The sequence below is a fragment of the Lolium perenne genome, chromosome 7 (assembly GCF_019359855.2).
Source record: "Lolium perenne isolate Kyuss_39 chromosome 7, Kyuss_2.0, whole genome shotgun sequence".
Classification (NCBI taxonomy): Eukaryota; Viridiplantae; Streptophyta; class Magnoliopsida; order Poales; family Poaceae; genus Lolium; species Lolium perenne.
The window spans coordinates 68,245,846-68,264,318 of NC_067250.2; positions in this window are offsets into that span (position 1 = coordinate 68,245,846).

Below are 18,473 nucleotides of genomic sequence, written 5' to 3' on the forward strand. Positions count from 1 at the left end.
AGGTTGTCAATCTCACCGGCTTGATGTAACAATGGATTAGATGTATAGTGTGGATGATGATTGTTTGCAGAAAACAGTAGAACAAGTATTGCAGTAGATTATATTTGATGTAAAAGAATGGGCCGGGGTCCACAGTTCACTAGAGGTGTCTCTCCCATAAGATAAATAGCATGTTGGGTGAACAAATTACAGTTGGGCAATTGACAAATAGAGAGGGCATGACAATGCACATACATGACATGATGAGTATTGTGAGATTCAATTGGGCATTACGACAAAGTACATAGACCGCTATCCAGCATGCATCTATGCCTAAAAAGTCCACTTTCAGGTTATCATCCGAACCCCTTCCGGTATTAAGTTGCAAGCAACAGACAATTGCATTAAGTATGGTGCGTAATGTAATCAATAACTATATCCTCGGACATAGCATCAATGTTTTATCCCTAGTGGCAACAGCACATCCACAACCTTAGAACTTTCTCGTCATCGTCCTGCATTTAATGGAGGCATGAACCCACTATCGGGCATAAATACTCCCTCTTGGAGTTACTAGCAAAAACTTGGCCAGAGCCTCTACTAACAACGGAGAGAATGCAAGATCATAAACAACACATAGGTAATAGATTGATAATCAACATAACATAGTATTCTCTATCCATCGGATCCCAACAAACACAACATATAGCATTACAGATAGATGATCTTGATCATGTTAGGCAGCTCACAAGATCCGACAATGAAGCACATGAGGAGAAGACAACCATCTAGCTACTGCTATGGACCCATAGTCCAGGGGTGAACTACTCACTCATCAATCCGGAGGCGACCATGGCGGTGTAGAGTCCTCCGGGAGATGAATCCCCTCTCCGGCAGGGTGCCGGAGGCGATCTCCTGAATCCCCCGAGATGGGATTGGCGGCGGCGGCGTCTCAGTAAGGTTTTCCGTATCGTGGCTCTCGGTACTGGGGGTTTCGCGACGGAGGCTTTAAGTAGGCGGAAGGGCAGAGTCGGAGGAGTCACGGGGGCCCCACACGCCAGGGCCACGCGGGCCCCCCCTGGGCCGCGCCGCCCTAGTGTGGTGGCGCCCCGTGGCCCCACTTCGTCTCCCCCTAGGTCTTCTGGAAGCTTCGTGTGAAAATAGGCCCCTGGGCGTTGATTTCGTCCAATTCCGAGAATATTTCCTTACTAGGATTTCTGAAACCAAAAACAGCAGAAACAAAGAATCGGCTCTTCGGCATCTCGTTAATAGGTTAGTGCCGGAAAATGCATAATAATGACATATAATGTGTATAAAACATGTGAGTATCATCATAAAAGTAGCATGGAACATAAGAAATTATAGATACGTTTGAGACGTATCAGATGACACCTAATAAAACTGCACAGATGAATCTATTTTTCTCCTCTCCCATCACTTTAAGTTCATGTTCTAGATTTTCTACCACTTGATCAAATACGGCAAGATCTGTCTCAACTCTCAACTTCTGCTTGCGAATAAGCTCTGAATTCTTCTTTTCTTCCTCCACAATACGCTTCAGCTCGAATATCATCAGGTTTTTACGGGCGAATTCATCACCTAAATTGGCCACCTTCTCCTCCAAATCCATCCTCTGGCTACACCACTGGGTTGATTCATCTTGGTATGCAATGTACCATGGATCATCGGCTTGCCTGGCTAACTGTAACAATAATGGAAAAAAGAACAACTGAAATCACTCCAACAGGCCATGGCGGAACTTCAAATTCAACGGTAGTACAGAGAGCTGAAGCTAGATACCTGCACTTCCGACGAGGTAGGAGAAGTAGAACGTGGCCACGACATGATCGAATCTCCACCCTCGCCGGTGTACCCGCTACGACCAGACATTGAGGACTATTTCGTACCTGCAAACTCCAATAAATTACGGGAACCGAATGGATTAGGGGGCGGGGGAAGCAGAAGCGGAGGTCTTACCAAGCTATACCAATTGGTGCGCGGAACAAATCCCGGTCGTCATGGGCGGCGGATCTGCTTGCGGCGGACTTTCCTGCGGTGGGTACAATGCGTGCGGACGAAAGAAGTGTTGGAGTCGTGGTTGACGTGCAGCGCCGCAGTTCGTCCGACGCCGCTGGGGGACAGAGCCGACGGCGCGACGAGGCGCCGACGATGGCTGCTCCGTCCGACGGTGGGGAATGAGCTGCCAGCGGTTCTCCGGTCTATCTTAAAAATAATTAATTAGCGAACTTGTTGCTTTTCTCTATGATATTCTCTAAAGACATATATCAGAGCGGCAATATGTGAGTTTTCCTGAAAAATAGACGACCCCACTGGTCATTGGCTGCGCAGGCCCCACAGAGCGGCAATATATGATTTTTTCTCTCTAAATAAATAGACGACCCCACTGGTCATTGGCTGCGGCAGCCCCACAGAGCGGCAATATGTGTCTTTTCCTGAAAAATAGACGACCCCACTGGTCATTGGCTGCGCAGGCCCCACAGAGCGGCAATATATGATTTTTTCTCTCTAAATAAATAGACGACCCCACTGGTCATTGGCTGCGGCAGCCCCACAGAGCGGCAATATGTGTCTTTTCCTGAAAAATAGACGACCCCACTGGTCATTGGCTGCGGAGGCCCCACAGAGCGGCAATATATGATTTTCTCTAAATAAATAGATGACCCCACTGGTCATTGGCTGCGGCAGCCCCACAGAGCGGCAATATATGTCTTTTCCTGAAAAATATACGACCCCACTGGTCATTGACTACGGCAGCCCTATAGAGCGGCCCCATTTGTCATTGGCAGCAACGCGTATAAAATCATGACATAAAACGGCCCACACGTCAGCGATAGATGGATGGCTGCTCCGACGTGTCTCCTGACCCTACCCGTCAGCACGAGACGGTCAGGGAGGAGCTGCCCCTGTGCGGCCCCACCCGGTCAGACTAACGGTCAAGGCCTCTGACTTGACGGCTACCGGCCGTTCCAGCACTTGTGCGTCTTTCAAACTAGAGGAGGGGAAAACTGAGGAAAAACTAAGGGACTGGGGAAAACTGAGTACAACTAACGAACCAGGGGCACGAAAATAGAAATCCCTAAATCTAAAGTTGTGAACCGTGCAAAATTCAAACCTCCAAAATCTGTCAAATTTGTCATTTTTCTTAAACCCAGAATATAATATTTCGAGTTGAGATTTTGTATGTTGGTAATTACATCATTATGTCTATATTTTTTTTTACTTTTTGAAATTTTAAAATCATGTCGTAAAATTTTAAAATAAAGTGTCATGTTGCCTAATTTCTAATGAAAATTTTCGCTAGTACCTACTTCATATGGGTATAGATGGCGCGAGGTCATGTGGGGCCCACACAACAAGGCCTCCACTGGCTTTTTGTCCTGGGTCCGCCACTGGTGAAAGTACATGGAGCCCCCATGTGTGGTTTTGGTAATTAATGAAAATTCATATGGACTAATGTTTGCATTAAGTTATATTTGTAGGAGTTGTCCATAGGGAATGTTTGAGCCATATGTTGGCTTCAAGGTTGCGATATGAAGAAATTGATAAATGATATCAAGTGTCAAATATGTCTTGAAGATGAAGTGAGCTCTCAAAGTTAACTTCAAGACATCAATGAAATGAAGTGCAAGTTCAAGATGAGCCAGCCAACTCGGAGAGATCATATGGTTGAAGCTTGCCATGAAGAAATGAAGTGCAAGTTCAAGATGAGCCAACTCGAAGAGATCATAAGCGTGAAGCTTGCCATCCATATGGTGATCATGGACATGTGAAGTTGTGCCGAAGAAGAAGTTCTCCCATGGTGGATTATGGGGGAGCAATCCACAAGCCTTCGTCAAGCAAGCACTATCAAGAAAGTTGGTCCATCTTGTTGCGGTCAAGATCGTCATCATCAAGCTCAAGAGGAATGCACAAGGTTAAGGTTTTCTCTTGATAAGGTTTCTTTCTTACCGGTCTCATGTTGTAGTTGGAGACCGTTTTATAGTTTAGTTGCCGTACTATCAAGAGGGCTCTCGAGTGAGTAACTCGATCGTATCCTTCGGAGAGCTCAAACCTTTGCATCATTGCATCATCTTTCTTGGTAGTTATTTGGATCTTATCCATGTGATGTTTTAGAGCTTGTGATCATTCTCATGATAAGCTCTAGTTCATCAAGAATGGTTTTTGCACGGGCAACTTGTTGCATTTTCAAGGTTGGAGGTTTTACCGGTATGTCTTTTTTAGATAGGTTAAAACTTTCATCATTTGTTTCTATCCTACCTTGCTGGGATATGATGGTTCCCTGGCTGATCTTGTAGAGATTGTTACTAGCTTCGAAACGAGCCCAAAATCATCAAAATCGGAGTCCGGATGCTCAAGTTATGATATCTATCGTTTTGGTGTTTCTGCAGTTTTCGGGGGGGGGAGGGGCGGATAATCTTGCCCGGATACAAATATCTGGCCAAATATCCGGCCCGAGTCCAGTAAGCCCGGACGCTCAGGTCCTTAGCCGATTTTTGACGCCCAGGAGGTCCCAAACGGTCATATTCCTTTGGGATGGGGTATATAAGACCTCCTTCTTTCTCCTTGGGCTGGTGGCTTCTTCCACTCTATCCCTACTCCATTGTTGACCTTGAGAAGCTACCTCTACCTCTAATCCCTCCATGATTCTTGCACCTATTTGAGGGAAAAGAGAGAGGAGATCTAGATCTACATCTTGACCAATCAAATCCCTCTCTTTGTGAGGGGAATCCACTAGATCTAGATCTTGGAGAAATTTGGTGTTCCTCCTCTTATTTTGTTCTTCCTCTCTTATTCCCCCAATAGCTTTTGTAGCTTTGTTGGAATTTGAGAGAGAAGTACTTGAGCATCTTTGTGGTGTTCTTGCCATTGCATTTGGTGCATCGGTTTGACTTCTCCGCGGTGATACGCGGAGGTGAAAGTTCGTGAGATATTCTCTTCGGGAGCTTGTTCCCGGAGCTTTTCCTCTTGGGTCTTTGGACCCTAGACGGCTTAGTGGTCTTTGTGGTGTTCTTGGGGACTCCAATTAAGTTGTGGAGATTCTTCAAGGGCAAGGCCTTTGTGGCATCTTTGTGGTGTTCTTGGGGACTCCAATTAAGTTGTGGAGATTCTTCAAGGACAAGGCCTTTGTGGCATCTTTGTGGTGTTCTTGGGGACTCCAATTAAGTTGTGGAGATTCTTCAAGGGTAAGGCCTTAGTGACAACTTATTGGGAGCCTCCAATTAAGTTGTGGAGATATCCCCAAGCTTTGTGCGGGTTCGGTGACGTCCCTAAGGTTCCATAGTGGATCGAGGACATCCCTTTTGGTGGGAATTCTCGAGGAGAATACGGTGGCCCTCGTGCATTTGGAGTGACTTGTCCTCCACACCGCTCCAATGGAGAGTAGCACTCGCAAGAGTGTGAACTTCAGGATACATCGTTGTCTCCGCGTCTCTTCGGTTATTCCTATACCCGAGCTCTTTACTTATGCACTTTACTTTGTGATAGCCATCGTGCTTTAAGTTATATATCTTGCTATCACCTAGTTGCTTATATTGCGTAGCATAAGTTGTTGGTGCACATAGGTGAACCATAGTACATAGGCTTTAGGCTTGACAAAGTAAACGCTAGTTTTATTCCGCATTTGTTAAGCCCATCTCGTAAAAGTTTTAAACCGCCTATTCACCCCCCCCCCCCCCCCCTCTAGGCGACATTCGCGTCCTTTCAATTGTTATCAGAGCAAGGTCTCTCATTCTTAGGCTTCACCGCCTTGAGAGTAAAGATGTCGGTTAGGGGATTAGCGCACAATAACTTGTTTATATTTGATGGCACAAATTATGATCTATGAAAAATTTATGTGCTTAATATTTTGCGGGGTATTTCCCTGGACATGGAGCAAATTCTTGACATGGTTTTTCTTCTCCTAAGGATCCTCAAAATTTATCTCTTGAGGAGAAGAAAAACTCTTGCCTCGATGCTCTTGCTTCTCATGTGTTTCCCATTGTTGTGAGCAATGTAGTTACTTCATCAATCTTGCATTTTGGCAGCGCTCATGAATTATGGACAAATCTTCAAGATAAATATGATGTGTCCAATATTATTGAGGATGATTGCTTTCACTTCCGGCCGTGATGAGTTCTCATCTTCATCCACTTCACCAAAGTGTGGCAAGACACAAGGTAATGATATGGTAAGTGGTGATGAAAATTGCAATGTTGATATTGAGCTTACTATTGATGATTCTTCATCTCTATCTCATTGCAATGCTTCATCTATGGACGTAAACACATCTAGCACTATAAATCATCTACATGCTTGTGTTGATAGTCCTTGCATATCATGTGTAAGTTGCTTGAATAAATCTCATGATGATATGCTTGATTTGTCTTGTGGCCATCATAAAAATGATTCTATTTCCTCTAGTTGTTGTGTGACTAACAATGTAGAGGAAACCAAAGATTCTATTGGTCAGGAAAAGATCTTGAAAGGAGCCTCAAGTAACTCCTCATATTTATCTCACGGTTCTCATATATGCCTTATGGACAAGAGTTCCACGGTATCTCCTACCATGGAACCTAATATTTCTCGTGGTGATAAGGATGAGGATGAATATGACGAAGAGGATTGGGTTGTCTCTCTACGCGATAAGGGTAAGAATGTATTCAAAGTTATTTGCAAAGATAAAATTGCTAGCACTCACTTCTTTTAAATCTTGACTACCTCTATTAAGAGCCAAAAATGTATTTGGTTGCGTGAGAACACCATTGATAAAATGGGTGCTCTTGAACGTGAGTACGCCAAAGATGTGCCATCCCTAAAGGATGAACTTGAAGAAGAACAAACCACCAAGGAAGCTCTTGAGGAGACCTTTGCTCTAGAATTGTCTAGAGAAAAGGAAAACCATGATAGAGCTCTTGAGGTGGCAAATGAACTAAAGCTAAAAAAATGATAAGCTTGTATTTGTTAATGCTAAACTCCTTGAGGATTTTGAGCAACTCAAAAAGGGCTCAAGGGTCATTGAGAGTGCGCTCACAAAACTCACTGAGTCGCATGAGCAACTTAAAGCTTCTTATCTAAAAGATCATGCCAACTTGCCTTCTCCTATTACTATTAATAATGATGCTTGTGCTACTAACTCTACTTCTTATGAAGCATCTATCTTGAAGAAGAATATTGAGCTAAGGGCTCAACTTGAATTGCTAACTAGCAATCATGGGAAATTGGAAGAAAATCATGGAAACCTCTCAAGCTCCCATGAGGATCTTCTAGCCTCCCATGATAGGCTAAAGTTATCTCATGAGGATATCGTATCAAAGGCAACACCTTGTGAGCCTCATGTGGATACTAGCACTAGTAATCAAAATACTATATTGCCATATGCTAGTCCTAGTAATTCATCCACTCATAATATTGCTAAATCTTGTGATGAATTAACTTCCTTGCCTTGTTGCTCTAACAATGAAGGATCTTCTTCCTCTAGTACTTGTGTTGTTACTAACCATGTAGAGGAAATCAAAGAGCTCAAGGCCCAAGTCACTTCTTTGAAGAATGACTTGGTAAAGAGTCATGAAGGGAAATGCAAACTTGAAACGATGTTGAGTATGCAACAATCCCCCAATGACAAGCGTGGACTTGGATTCAAATCCAACAACAAGAACAAGTCCAAGAACAACAAGAATAAAAAGGGCCAAGTACAAGTCAAAGACCCGGCCAAGATTGTTTGCTTCAAGTGCAATATTGAAGGGCACCATGTTAGATCTTGCCCTTTGAAGAAGAAGCAAAAAAGGGAAGCGGCCTCAAGCTCAAACTCATATTCAACCTCAAGTTGAAGAAATGCCACTTCCCAAGAAGAAACAAGCCAATGCTCCCATTGTGGAGAAATCTAGTGAGAAGAAGGAGAAGAAAAGAACTTGCTACATATGCCGTGAGAAGGGCCACATCTCCTCCTTTTGCACTATTGGTACCTCATCCAACTCTATCACCATTGATGATGTTTATTCTCTTCGTAAGGATGAGGGTGGAAATGTGTTTGCCAAATATGTTGGTGCTCAAAGTGGTGTCAAGAAAAGAACCATTTGGGTTGTCAAGCCTATTGTGACTAACCTCTTAGGACCCAACTTAGTTGGGTACTAACAATCCAAAACTTGATCAGTAGGTGCTTGTTGGAGGGCATTGGAGACTTGGCTACATCATGAAGAATTAAGGGATCTTCATCATTTATTTTATCTCAAGCCAAGTCTTTTAGTTATCTTGCTTCTATCATATATTCAATGTCCCTCCTTGCGGAAACATGTGCTCAACTCATTTATATTGAAAGTTTCTCGCCCCTTTGCATGTGTTAGTTTTGTTCCTAACATGTGTTTTTATATGCTGTGCTTTCTACTTGCTTTTCTTGAGAAATCAAGTCTATGTATGTTAGGTTGCACATCATGTATTTGTGTTCGTGTTGGAGCCTCTTTGCATCTTGTTGTATCTTATATGGCTCTTATGAGAGATTAATGGACTATCACATTTTGGGGGAGTGATATGCCTTTGGGAATTGGGATTTCTATTCTCGTGCCCTCCGGTCCTTAGTTGTACTCAGTTTTCCCCAGCTCCTTAGTTTTTCCTCAGTTTTCCCCAAGTCCTTGTCTGAAACCCGCAGAAGGAGCTCGGACGGAAGGAATCCGTTAAGTTGACCGTTCCGTGCTGACGAGTGGGGTCGTGTCATTTGTGGGGCCGCATCGTGTGGGGCCGCGTTGTGTGGGGCTGGTAGGAAGGGACCGCGTGGGACAGGACGAGACCATGTTTGTATGGCCGTAGCGTGTGGGGCCGTGTGGGTCCGGGACGTGGGCACGAGTGGTTTCTGTCTCTTTCGCCCAGATTAGCAGTTTTCAATGTACCTTTTTCCTCTCTCTCGCTCGACCTCATTCATATTTGATAGCCCAAATTGGTAGCAAATCTAGAGCAGCTTCTTCTTCTGTTTTTTAACGCCATTCATTTCTTTATGCCTTCGTTTTTACCCAATCAGGTAGGAAATCTAGGGCACAAATCTAGAGAAAATATAGGATAAGCTGCATACAGCAGCCAACATAGCATAGATATATTCACGACAGATCCAACAGTAGTACCGATAGATACAACATAAGCTACATTTTACATGAATTTAAGCTGCTCTACAGATAGAGCAGTCACATACAGAGACTGCAGTAGGCACGTTCAACGCCTCCAGGTAGCGCCTGTGACTGTAAGGGTATATTGCCCCTATGTGTGGTTTTGGTAATCAATGACAACCCCTATGTACTAATGTTTTCATTGAGTTTATATGAAGGAATATTCCATAGGTACTACTTGCTCTCCATGTGTTGGATTCAAGTATGGATGCCATGAAGATAAATATATACCTTGTGTATTGGCATCAAGATCATCGGCATGAAGATATATATGTGATATGATCAAGAAGAAGAAATGAAGATGGAGTTCTTATGTGGAACTCAATATTAGCCATGCTCTATCTTAAGTGAGTATGAGAAGATACAAGGTTGAGTTGGGCAAGTTCAAGATGAGCATCTTGAGTGGATCACATGCTTGAAGCTTGTCGTCCATTTGGTGATAGTGGACATGTGAAGATGTGCATCAATGAATCTTTCCCATCATAGTGTATGGGGGAGCATTTGTGAGTATACACGAAGCGACAATGATCAAGTGATGGGATGCGCAAGGCAAAGGTATGACCTTGATAGGTTTTCCTTTTACCGGTCTCGAGGTGGTTGATGGGAGATCAGACTATAGGATAGATAGCCGCACTATTAAGAGGGGCTTTCGGTTGGGTAACTTGATCACACCGTCTTAGGGATCTCAATCCTTGCATGCGTTGCATATTCTTATTGCTTCTTGGTATTTCTCGGTGTGAGGTTCTTGAGCTTGTTGCTAGCTTTACAACAAGCCCAAGTTCATCGAAAACGGAGTTCACATGCATCTTCTATTGCGTTTTCGAGGTTGGGTGATTTTACCGGTTATTCATGATATAAGGTTCTACCTTTTATATTCATGATAAAATCCCCTCCTACAGATTCTTGGGTTTTCACTTTCTATTAGATAGCATTTGTTGTTATCTTCCAAACAAAATTGGTTTCATGCGATTCGGAGTTCGGGAGCAATTGTTATTAAAGAAAAGGAGAAAGCAAAACATTAAATGAAAAAAGGGGAATGGACCGGCCGACCGACCGGCCTGACCGGCCCGGCCGCCGGCCTGCCCGGTCCGCGTCGGGTCTGGGGCTGATGCCTTCCGGCCGCGGTCCAGGGGGCTTTTGGCCCGTAACCGGCCTCGGGCCCGGTATGTGACCGGCCTGCTCGACGCAGCCCCGGTCCGGCCGGATCCCTTGCTGGGCCGCCTCCGCCCCACTCGGCCCACACGGCCACCTCCGCCCCGCGCGGCCCAGACGGCCGGTGCAGCCCGCGCGCCCCCCCCGCTATCTGCCGCCCTGCAGCTCGCCCCGCCTGGGCTGCTTTGCTCCGCGCGGCCCAGTTGACATGGGCATACCCTTCGGGTACCCATTATTAGTATACCTGGCTCGGCCCAATATGGAGAAGATCAAATATGGAGAAGGCCCAACAAGGCAACCCGAAGAAGTAGTCGACTAGGACTCTCGTAAAACCCTAGGCTGGTTGCATATATAAAGCTAGCCAGGGCACCCGAAATAAAGGAGACAACAGATAGACAGAATATAGACAACATAGCTCCGCTACGGTGGCACCCTGTAAACATACTTATGCTCATATACTGGATTGCTAGCAGCACGTAGGGATCCTCCACCGAGGGGACCCGAAGCTGGGTACGTCGTGTGCCTAATCTCGCTCCCGGAATATCCATCGTCGCTCTTTCCGAAATCCAAGTCTACAATACGTAGGCATTGGCGAGGTGATCCCTCGTCAATTGGCGCCGACCGTGGGGATTCGCGACGCTGGATTTTATCATCCGGGCAGGATCATTCGTCATCAACAATGTTCGGATCGCATCTGGATGAAAATACATCAAGTTCGTCGTATGCAACTACGTTTGGAAAACGCGGCATGAGGCGTGTAGCGGAAAAATTATTTCCGTCGGGATCTTCATCTGTAACATGGTCGTGTTTCCGGCATACACGGTAATACGATCCATTGATTTCCGTCAAAAAAAAGATAAGTGTTTATTACTTCTACTTCTTGGCCGTAGTACATGTGTTATCACCAGATTTTGGCCAAATCAGGAGGTGGGCCGTAAGGGAGATGGGCTTGGAAGATTACACGTGGAAGATCTCTGAAGCGGCCTTGCACGAAGAGTTTGGGCTAGATTGCCCGTGTATCTTTAATTATAGTAGATTGCATCTTAGATTAGAAGATAGAGTTTTACCCGTGCACGGTTAGGTGCACGCCTAAATTAGAAAGTCCCCTGGACTATAAATATGTATCTAGGGTTTATGGAATAAACAACAACCAACGTTCAACCAACCAAATCAATCTCGGCGCATCGCCAACTCCTTCGTCTCGAGGGTTTCTACCGGTAAGCAACATGTTGCCTAGATCGCATCTTGCGATCTAGGCAGCACAAGCTCCACGTTGTTCATGCGTTACTCGTACTGAAGCCTTCTTGATGGCGAGCAACGTAGTTATCATAGATGTGTTAGGGTTAGCATAGTTCTTCGTGTAACATGCTATCGTAGTGCAACCCTCGCATGTCTAGCCGCCCTTACACCTATCTTAGGTGTAGGGGCGGCACCCCGCTTGATCATTATTTAGTAGATCCGATCCGTTACGGTTGCTCCTTGTTCATCAAGGATTAGTTTAATATCTGCAATAGTTAGGCCTTACAAAGGGCTGGAGGATCCAGCGGCACGTAGGGTGGCGTTTGCTAGTCCTAGACAGGATGTTCCGGGGATCAACCTCGTGTTGGTTTTTAGGCCTTGTCTAGGATCGGCTTACGATCACCGTGCGTGGCCGCGAGGCCCAATCCTGAGTAGGATGATCCGATTATGCGGTGAAAACCCTAAATCGTCGTAGATCTCATTAGCTTTATCTTGATCAAGCAGGACCACCATATATTCGTGCACCCCGTGCGAATCATGGGTGGATCGGCTCCTTGAGCCGATTCACAGGATAACCTGAGAGCCGATCGAGGCTCGTATTTAATGTTTACATGTATGCCATGCAGGAAACTAAGCGAGGCATCCCCATCACCTTCCTGGCCAGGTATAGGTCAGGTGGCACGCCCTTGCAATCAGCATCGGACGTGTGACCAGAAGGCTTTGCGGGCCGTCGCTCGGAGGGACCTCGGCCAGCCGCAGCCCTAGGTTGTTCCCGGCTCTACGGTGTTGCCCGTCGCTGCCCGCCGGTGGGTTTCGGACGTCAACACATTCTGGCACGCCCGGTGGGACAAGCTTCTACATCGACCACATCGCCATCTACATCTGAGATGGCGGACGGCACGCCAGTCACATACGAGGATCTGACCGACGAGCTCAAGAAGAAATATGACGAGGTCAAAGTCATCCTCGAAGCCGACCTCATCGGCTCTTTCCACAGAACCCGTTCACATGGCATCAGGTGGAAGGGGTTCTCGCCCAATGGTGCACTAGATGGGATAGACCTCTCTGCCCCGTCGGAAGAACGCACCAGGTCCCTGCGGCAGGAGATCAACTACTTGGTGGCTCACTCGCTACACCGCCACTCTGAGAACCTGGTCAACACGTTGGAGCGTGTCGCTCTTCGCGTAATCCAGGAGATCATGAGGCACCAGTACTCGCCGTCAGGACCAGCTCTCGGGACGCATCAAGGAGAGTTGCCACTCCAGTCCCGTCCACCGCTGCCATATGCGTTGGCAGCACCAGAAGTGCCGGCTTCACCGGCATTCGTCGTCTACAAGATCGGTGGTGACCCTAGTGACTACCAGCTCTTGCCTGAGGCGCCGAAGGAGATCCCTCACGGGTACACGTGCACGTATGTGCCAGATTGTGGTAACTGGGCACTCACAAACCAGGCCACAGCATCAGGGACTTCTGGGAAAACAGGAGGGACGTCAACAACAGAGCTTTAGAAGCAGACGTGGCTGACTAAATATGCCACCCCGACAAACCTCCAGAGCTCAGCTCCTGCAGTTGGCTCAGAGCTGGAAAAGCAAACATGGCTGGCTAAGTACGCCACCCCGGCGAATCTTCAGAGTTCAACTCCTGCAGCCAAAGACAATGGATCAGATCAGCAACGCATCGAGAGACCAGTTCGGCATGGTGCCGAAACGGAGGGCAATCGGCTATTCCAAGCCGTACCCCGACGACTACGAGATGATCCCGCTCCCACCTAAATATCGGCTCCCTGACTTCTCCAAATTCAGTGGATCAGATGGTTCCAGCTCCATCGAGCACGTAGGCCGATATTTGGCACAATTAGGACCGGCCTCAGTGTCGGATCAACTACGCGTGAGGCTCTTCTCACAGTCCCTCACGGGATCGGCTTTCGGATGGTACACCTCATTGCCACCAGACTCCATCCGGACTTGGAAGCAGTTGGAAGAGCAGTTCCATACGCAGTACCATTCAGAGGCTTCCGAGTCCGGCATTGCCGATCTAGCACAACTACGTCAGAAGCGTGGAGAAACTGTGACAGAATACATCCAGCGCTTCAGGAATCTTAGGAACCGATGTTATTCGGTTCGTTTAACTGAAAAGGAAGCAGTCGAGTTGGCAGTAGCGGGCCTCGCAACACCGCTCAAGGACATGGCCTCCCAAGCAGACTATCCCTCACTGGCGCACATGGTTCAGAAACTTTCAGCATATGAACAGCGCCACCCGGACCTGTAACAGGACAAATTCAAGCGTGCAGTAGTCCTGGTCGATGCAGTGGAAGACGAAGTTTCTGCGGGAGATCAAGAGGTAGCAGTGGCTGAATGGACTCGGGGAGGAACCCCCGTGTCCTGCAAGTGGGTAAAGCCACCAGGCCCGCCCCGGGGGTTTGATTTTGACGTGACCAAAACTGAGCAAATCTTCGACCTCCTGCTCAAGGAGAAGCAGTTGACGATTCCTGAAGGTCTCAAATTCCCCACGGCGCAAGAGCTGAACGGAAAGCCATACTGCAAATGGCATAACTCGCTCTCCCATGCCACCAACGACTGCAGGGTATGGCATCAGCACATCCAAGCGGCGATAGAAAAAGGGCGTCTGATTTTCAACCAGTACGCCATGAAGGTCGACACCCAGCCCTTCCCCGCCGTTAACATGGTAGGATGCACTTACCCTGAAGGTTGCCAGCCAGGATCCTCGTTCAGCATCAACATGGTAGGACCTGGGCACCACTGTGGCAAAGATGGAGACGAGGGCAGCTGCTCTCGTAGCAAGGACGCAGAGGAAGCCGCTCCACGCGATCGGCTCCATTATGATGGCAAGCGCTACGTCACAGAGGGAGAAGTAAAGAACATAAGATATCAGCGACCCCTCTCTGATCACCTCCTCAACAAGTATGTGAGTCAGTATGATCAACGCCGACGATCCAACGATGATGATGAAAGAGATCGTCTGGCTAGAGAAGCCAGAAGACATCGTCGGCACAATCACGATGAGGAGGAGCACGAGCGCTGTGCCAAAGGAGAATCAAGGGAGCAAGATGACAACGACAGGCACTGGGACTGCCCTTTCTTCAGACACTGCTGGGATTCAGGAATGAGCCGATTGCCCACAATCGGCAATTGCCCAGAATGCAACCATAAGAAGAAGGAGGCAGCCAACGTATCTGTGTTTAGGCGCTTAGGGCCTCTCCCACCACAAAGCAAACGCGCTGAGTCCCCTCGGTGGGCAGATCTCGAGGATTCAGAAGACGAGGGACAAGAAGAAGAAGACAGGTACCACCGTCCAAGGTGGTGCCCTGACGGACTCAGCCGTTCACAAAAGCGCAGGGTTCAGCGTTTGCGCGGTCTGGAGGAAGCCGAAAGGGTATACTTGCATACGTTAAGGAAGGCACGACCTGATCTGGCTGCGAAAGTTCAGCGAACCCTGGACGAAGAGGGTCGTCCACGGAAAATGGAGTGGCGTCCCAAGCAAAGGAAAGCCGATGATGAAACATCGGCTGGTACAAACATGGTGCTCGTCCTTCCGACGGAGCTTAGTGCTCCACGATTCTACGATGTACTCAAGATGGACGACAGCAAGCACATAAAGTCAGAGGTTGGGCTGGTTTTATCCTCCAGCCTGACCGAGTAGCAAGAACAAACTGATGAGCAAACGGGGCGAGGCTGATCTTTGTGATCGGCCCCAGAAATCTATGAAGGGGCATTACAAAACCTTCAGTCAGCGCTCCAACCAACATGGAGGCCGATTCCAGTAATCGGCCAAAATTATCTTCACCACATGTTCTGCTTGTGTTCAGCATCGATCTACTGGGCAGCGGCCACGTCGGCAGATGAAAGTCAGCACGAATCCTTGCGGAGCCGACGTGCAAGTGCAGTGCCCTGGCTAACCATAAAAGCCGATATCTGCAGTCACCTGGCAGATTCGGCTCGGGGGGCATATAGTCAGATGAACATGTGCAGTAAACATGTGTACAATGAAACATTGGGGGCCGATGGAAAAAATTGGCCAGTAAAAAAAAAATTTATAACAGACAGCCGATGCAAGGGCATCGACTTTAGAATTGAGAAGCAGCCGATGCGCAGCCATCGACTCTAGTACAGTTACACAAGACCAAGACGCTCAGTGGAATAAAACTGATCAACGATCTATGCATCCTCGCCGGCATTCTCGCCTTGATCAAGGCTCGGGGGGCAGCTAACTTGGTAGATGTTCTGTTTTGGGAGCCGATTGGAGTCGCATCGATTGACCCTGCATCGTGATCTTCTCTGAAAGCAGTTCAGGTGTTGCAAAGGAAAACTGCTAAAGCTACGGAGAGGAACCGGAAAAGGAGGCTGTCGGCTTTACAGGTTTTGGACCGTCCTGTCGCTGCAAGAAAAGGAAATGGACTGGATTCTCAAAATAGCCGATGAGTAGTCATCGGCTAAGGGATTGCAAAAAATTATGGTCGGATATCAAATCGCAGCCTGAATTTGAGAAGTGCTTGACTGATGGGCTGATCGACATGTGAGTCCGGCTTCATGGGCGTCCAAACGAAAAGGAATCCGATACGTTGCTATCGGTCTTGGCATGACAGGCGGAAGGAATGGAATTGGATTAATTGAAAGACGAATTGAAAGAACAATTTTCATTAATTCAAAGGAGCGGCTTTACAGGAAAGAGCCGATGGCTCTCAAAAGAGGGATCTGGTGCCTAGTGCACTGCTACTACTAGTCCTATTCTACTAGTCGTCGTTGTCCTCGTCATCACCGCCGTCGATGTCGTCGGCGCTGCTCCCAGGAAGCTCCTCGTCGCTGCTGCCCCAGCCCTTGGCCGGAGCCTCGTCTTCCTCGTCATCATCGTCATCCTCGCTGTCCGCCCAGGAGCGGAAGCGCTTGGTCGGCGGATACCCGATGGAGGAGGAGGATTCATCCTCCTCCTTTTCCTCCTCGTCATCATCATCGTCTTCGCTGTCCGCCCAAGCACGGAATCGCTTGGCCGGCAGAAGCTTAGCGGGGGAAGAGGGGCCGCCCTCCTCTTTTTCTTCTTCTTCCTCTACTTCTTCCCCCTTCCCGTCGGGGGAGGTGGGGTTCGCCCAGGGATGGAGGTCGTCTTCACTTTCGCTTACCAGCTCCCCATCGATGAGGAACTTGAGGTCCTCTTCCCCATCGGTCAGAGGCATGTTGCCCTCTGGCGCGTGATCAGAGTTCCACTCCGGCTCGCTTGAAGAGAAGGATTGGAGGGAGAGGCCGGAGGAGACAGAGGAAGAGGAAGACATCGCTACAGGGGAAGAAGGGTTTTGGGGTGCCGATAGCTGGAACAGAGGAAGGGGATGAAGAGGGCTAATCAATCGGCACGGCTAAATAATGAGAAGCCTGGTGGGAATTTAATGCCATTGCAGTTTCCGAGGAAGTTAGGCCAAAGCTATCGAATTTTGCAGAGAAGCTGAAAAGACAGGGCGTCATGATGAAGAATACTGCGACAGGTCTGCTCTGCCACGACATGACCCTTCGAAGGAAAAACAGAGTGGTTTTGAAATTATCATTACCAAAACCAGGGGGCATGTGTTATCACCAGATTTTGGCCAAATCAGGAGGTGGGCCGTAAGGGAGATGGGCTTGGAAGATTACACGTGGAAGATCTCTGAAGCGGCCTTGCACGAAGAGTTTGGGCTAGATTGCCCGTGTATCTTTAATTATAGTAGATTGCATCTTAGATTAGAAGATAGAGTTTTACCCGTGCACGGTTAGGTGCACGCCTAAATTAGAAAGTCCCCTGGACTATAAATATGTATCTAGGGTTTATGGAATAAACAACAACCAACGTTCAACCAACCAAATCAATCTCGGCGCATCGCCAACTCCTTCGTCTCGAGGGTTTCTACCGGTAAGCAACATGCTGCCTAGATCGCATCTTGCGATCTAGGCAGCACAAGCTCCACGTTGTTCATGCGTTACTCGTACTGAAGCCTTCTTGATGGCGAGCAACGTAGTTATCATAGATGTGTTAGGGTTAGCATAGTTCTTCGTGTAACATGCTATCGTAGTGCAACCCTCGCATGTCTAGCCGCCCTTACACCTATCTTAGGTGTAGGGGCGGCACCCCGCTTGATCATTATTTAGTAGATCCGATCCGTTACGGTTGCTCCTTGTTCATCAAGGATTAGTTTAATATCTGCAATAGTTAGGCCTTACAAAGGGCTGGAGGATCCAGCGGCACGTAGGGTGGTGTTTGCTAGTCCTAGACAGGATGTTCCGGGGATCAACCTCGTGTTGGTTTTTAGACCTTGTCTAGGATCGGCTTACGATCACCGTGCGTGGCCGCGAGGCCCAATCCTGAGTAGGATGATCCGATTATGCGGTGAAAACCCTAAATCGTCGTAGATCTCATTAGCTTTATCTTGATCAAGCAGGACCACCATATATTCATGCACCCCGTGCGAATCATGGGTGGATCGGCTCCTTGAGCCGATTCACAGGATAACCTGAGAGCCGATCGAGGCTCGTATTTAATGTTTACATGTATGCCATGCAGGAAACTAAGCGAGGCATCCCCATCACCTTCCTGGCCAGGTATAGGTCAGGTGGCACGCCTTTGCAATCAGCATCGGACGTGTGACCAGAAGGCTTTGCGGGCCGTCGCTCGGAGGGACCTCGGCCAGCCGCAGCCCTAGGTTGTTCCCGGCTCTACGGTGTTGCCCGTCGCTGCCCGCCGGTGGGTTTCAGACGTCAACAACATGCTATCAGTATCCATATTCTTCTCGATTCGTTCACGTACTAGCACTCGCATGATTGCTTTTGCATGTCTAGATGAGATTATTATTTTATAGCAATGCTAATTATTTAACCGGCTACTTGTACTATGAGAAAAATTCCTAAGAAATTCCGGCAGAGATCGCCATGGAGCAAATTTCTAGAAGGAACATCAACTCGGCCGTGCAAGAGAATA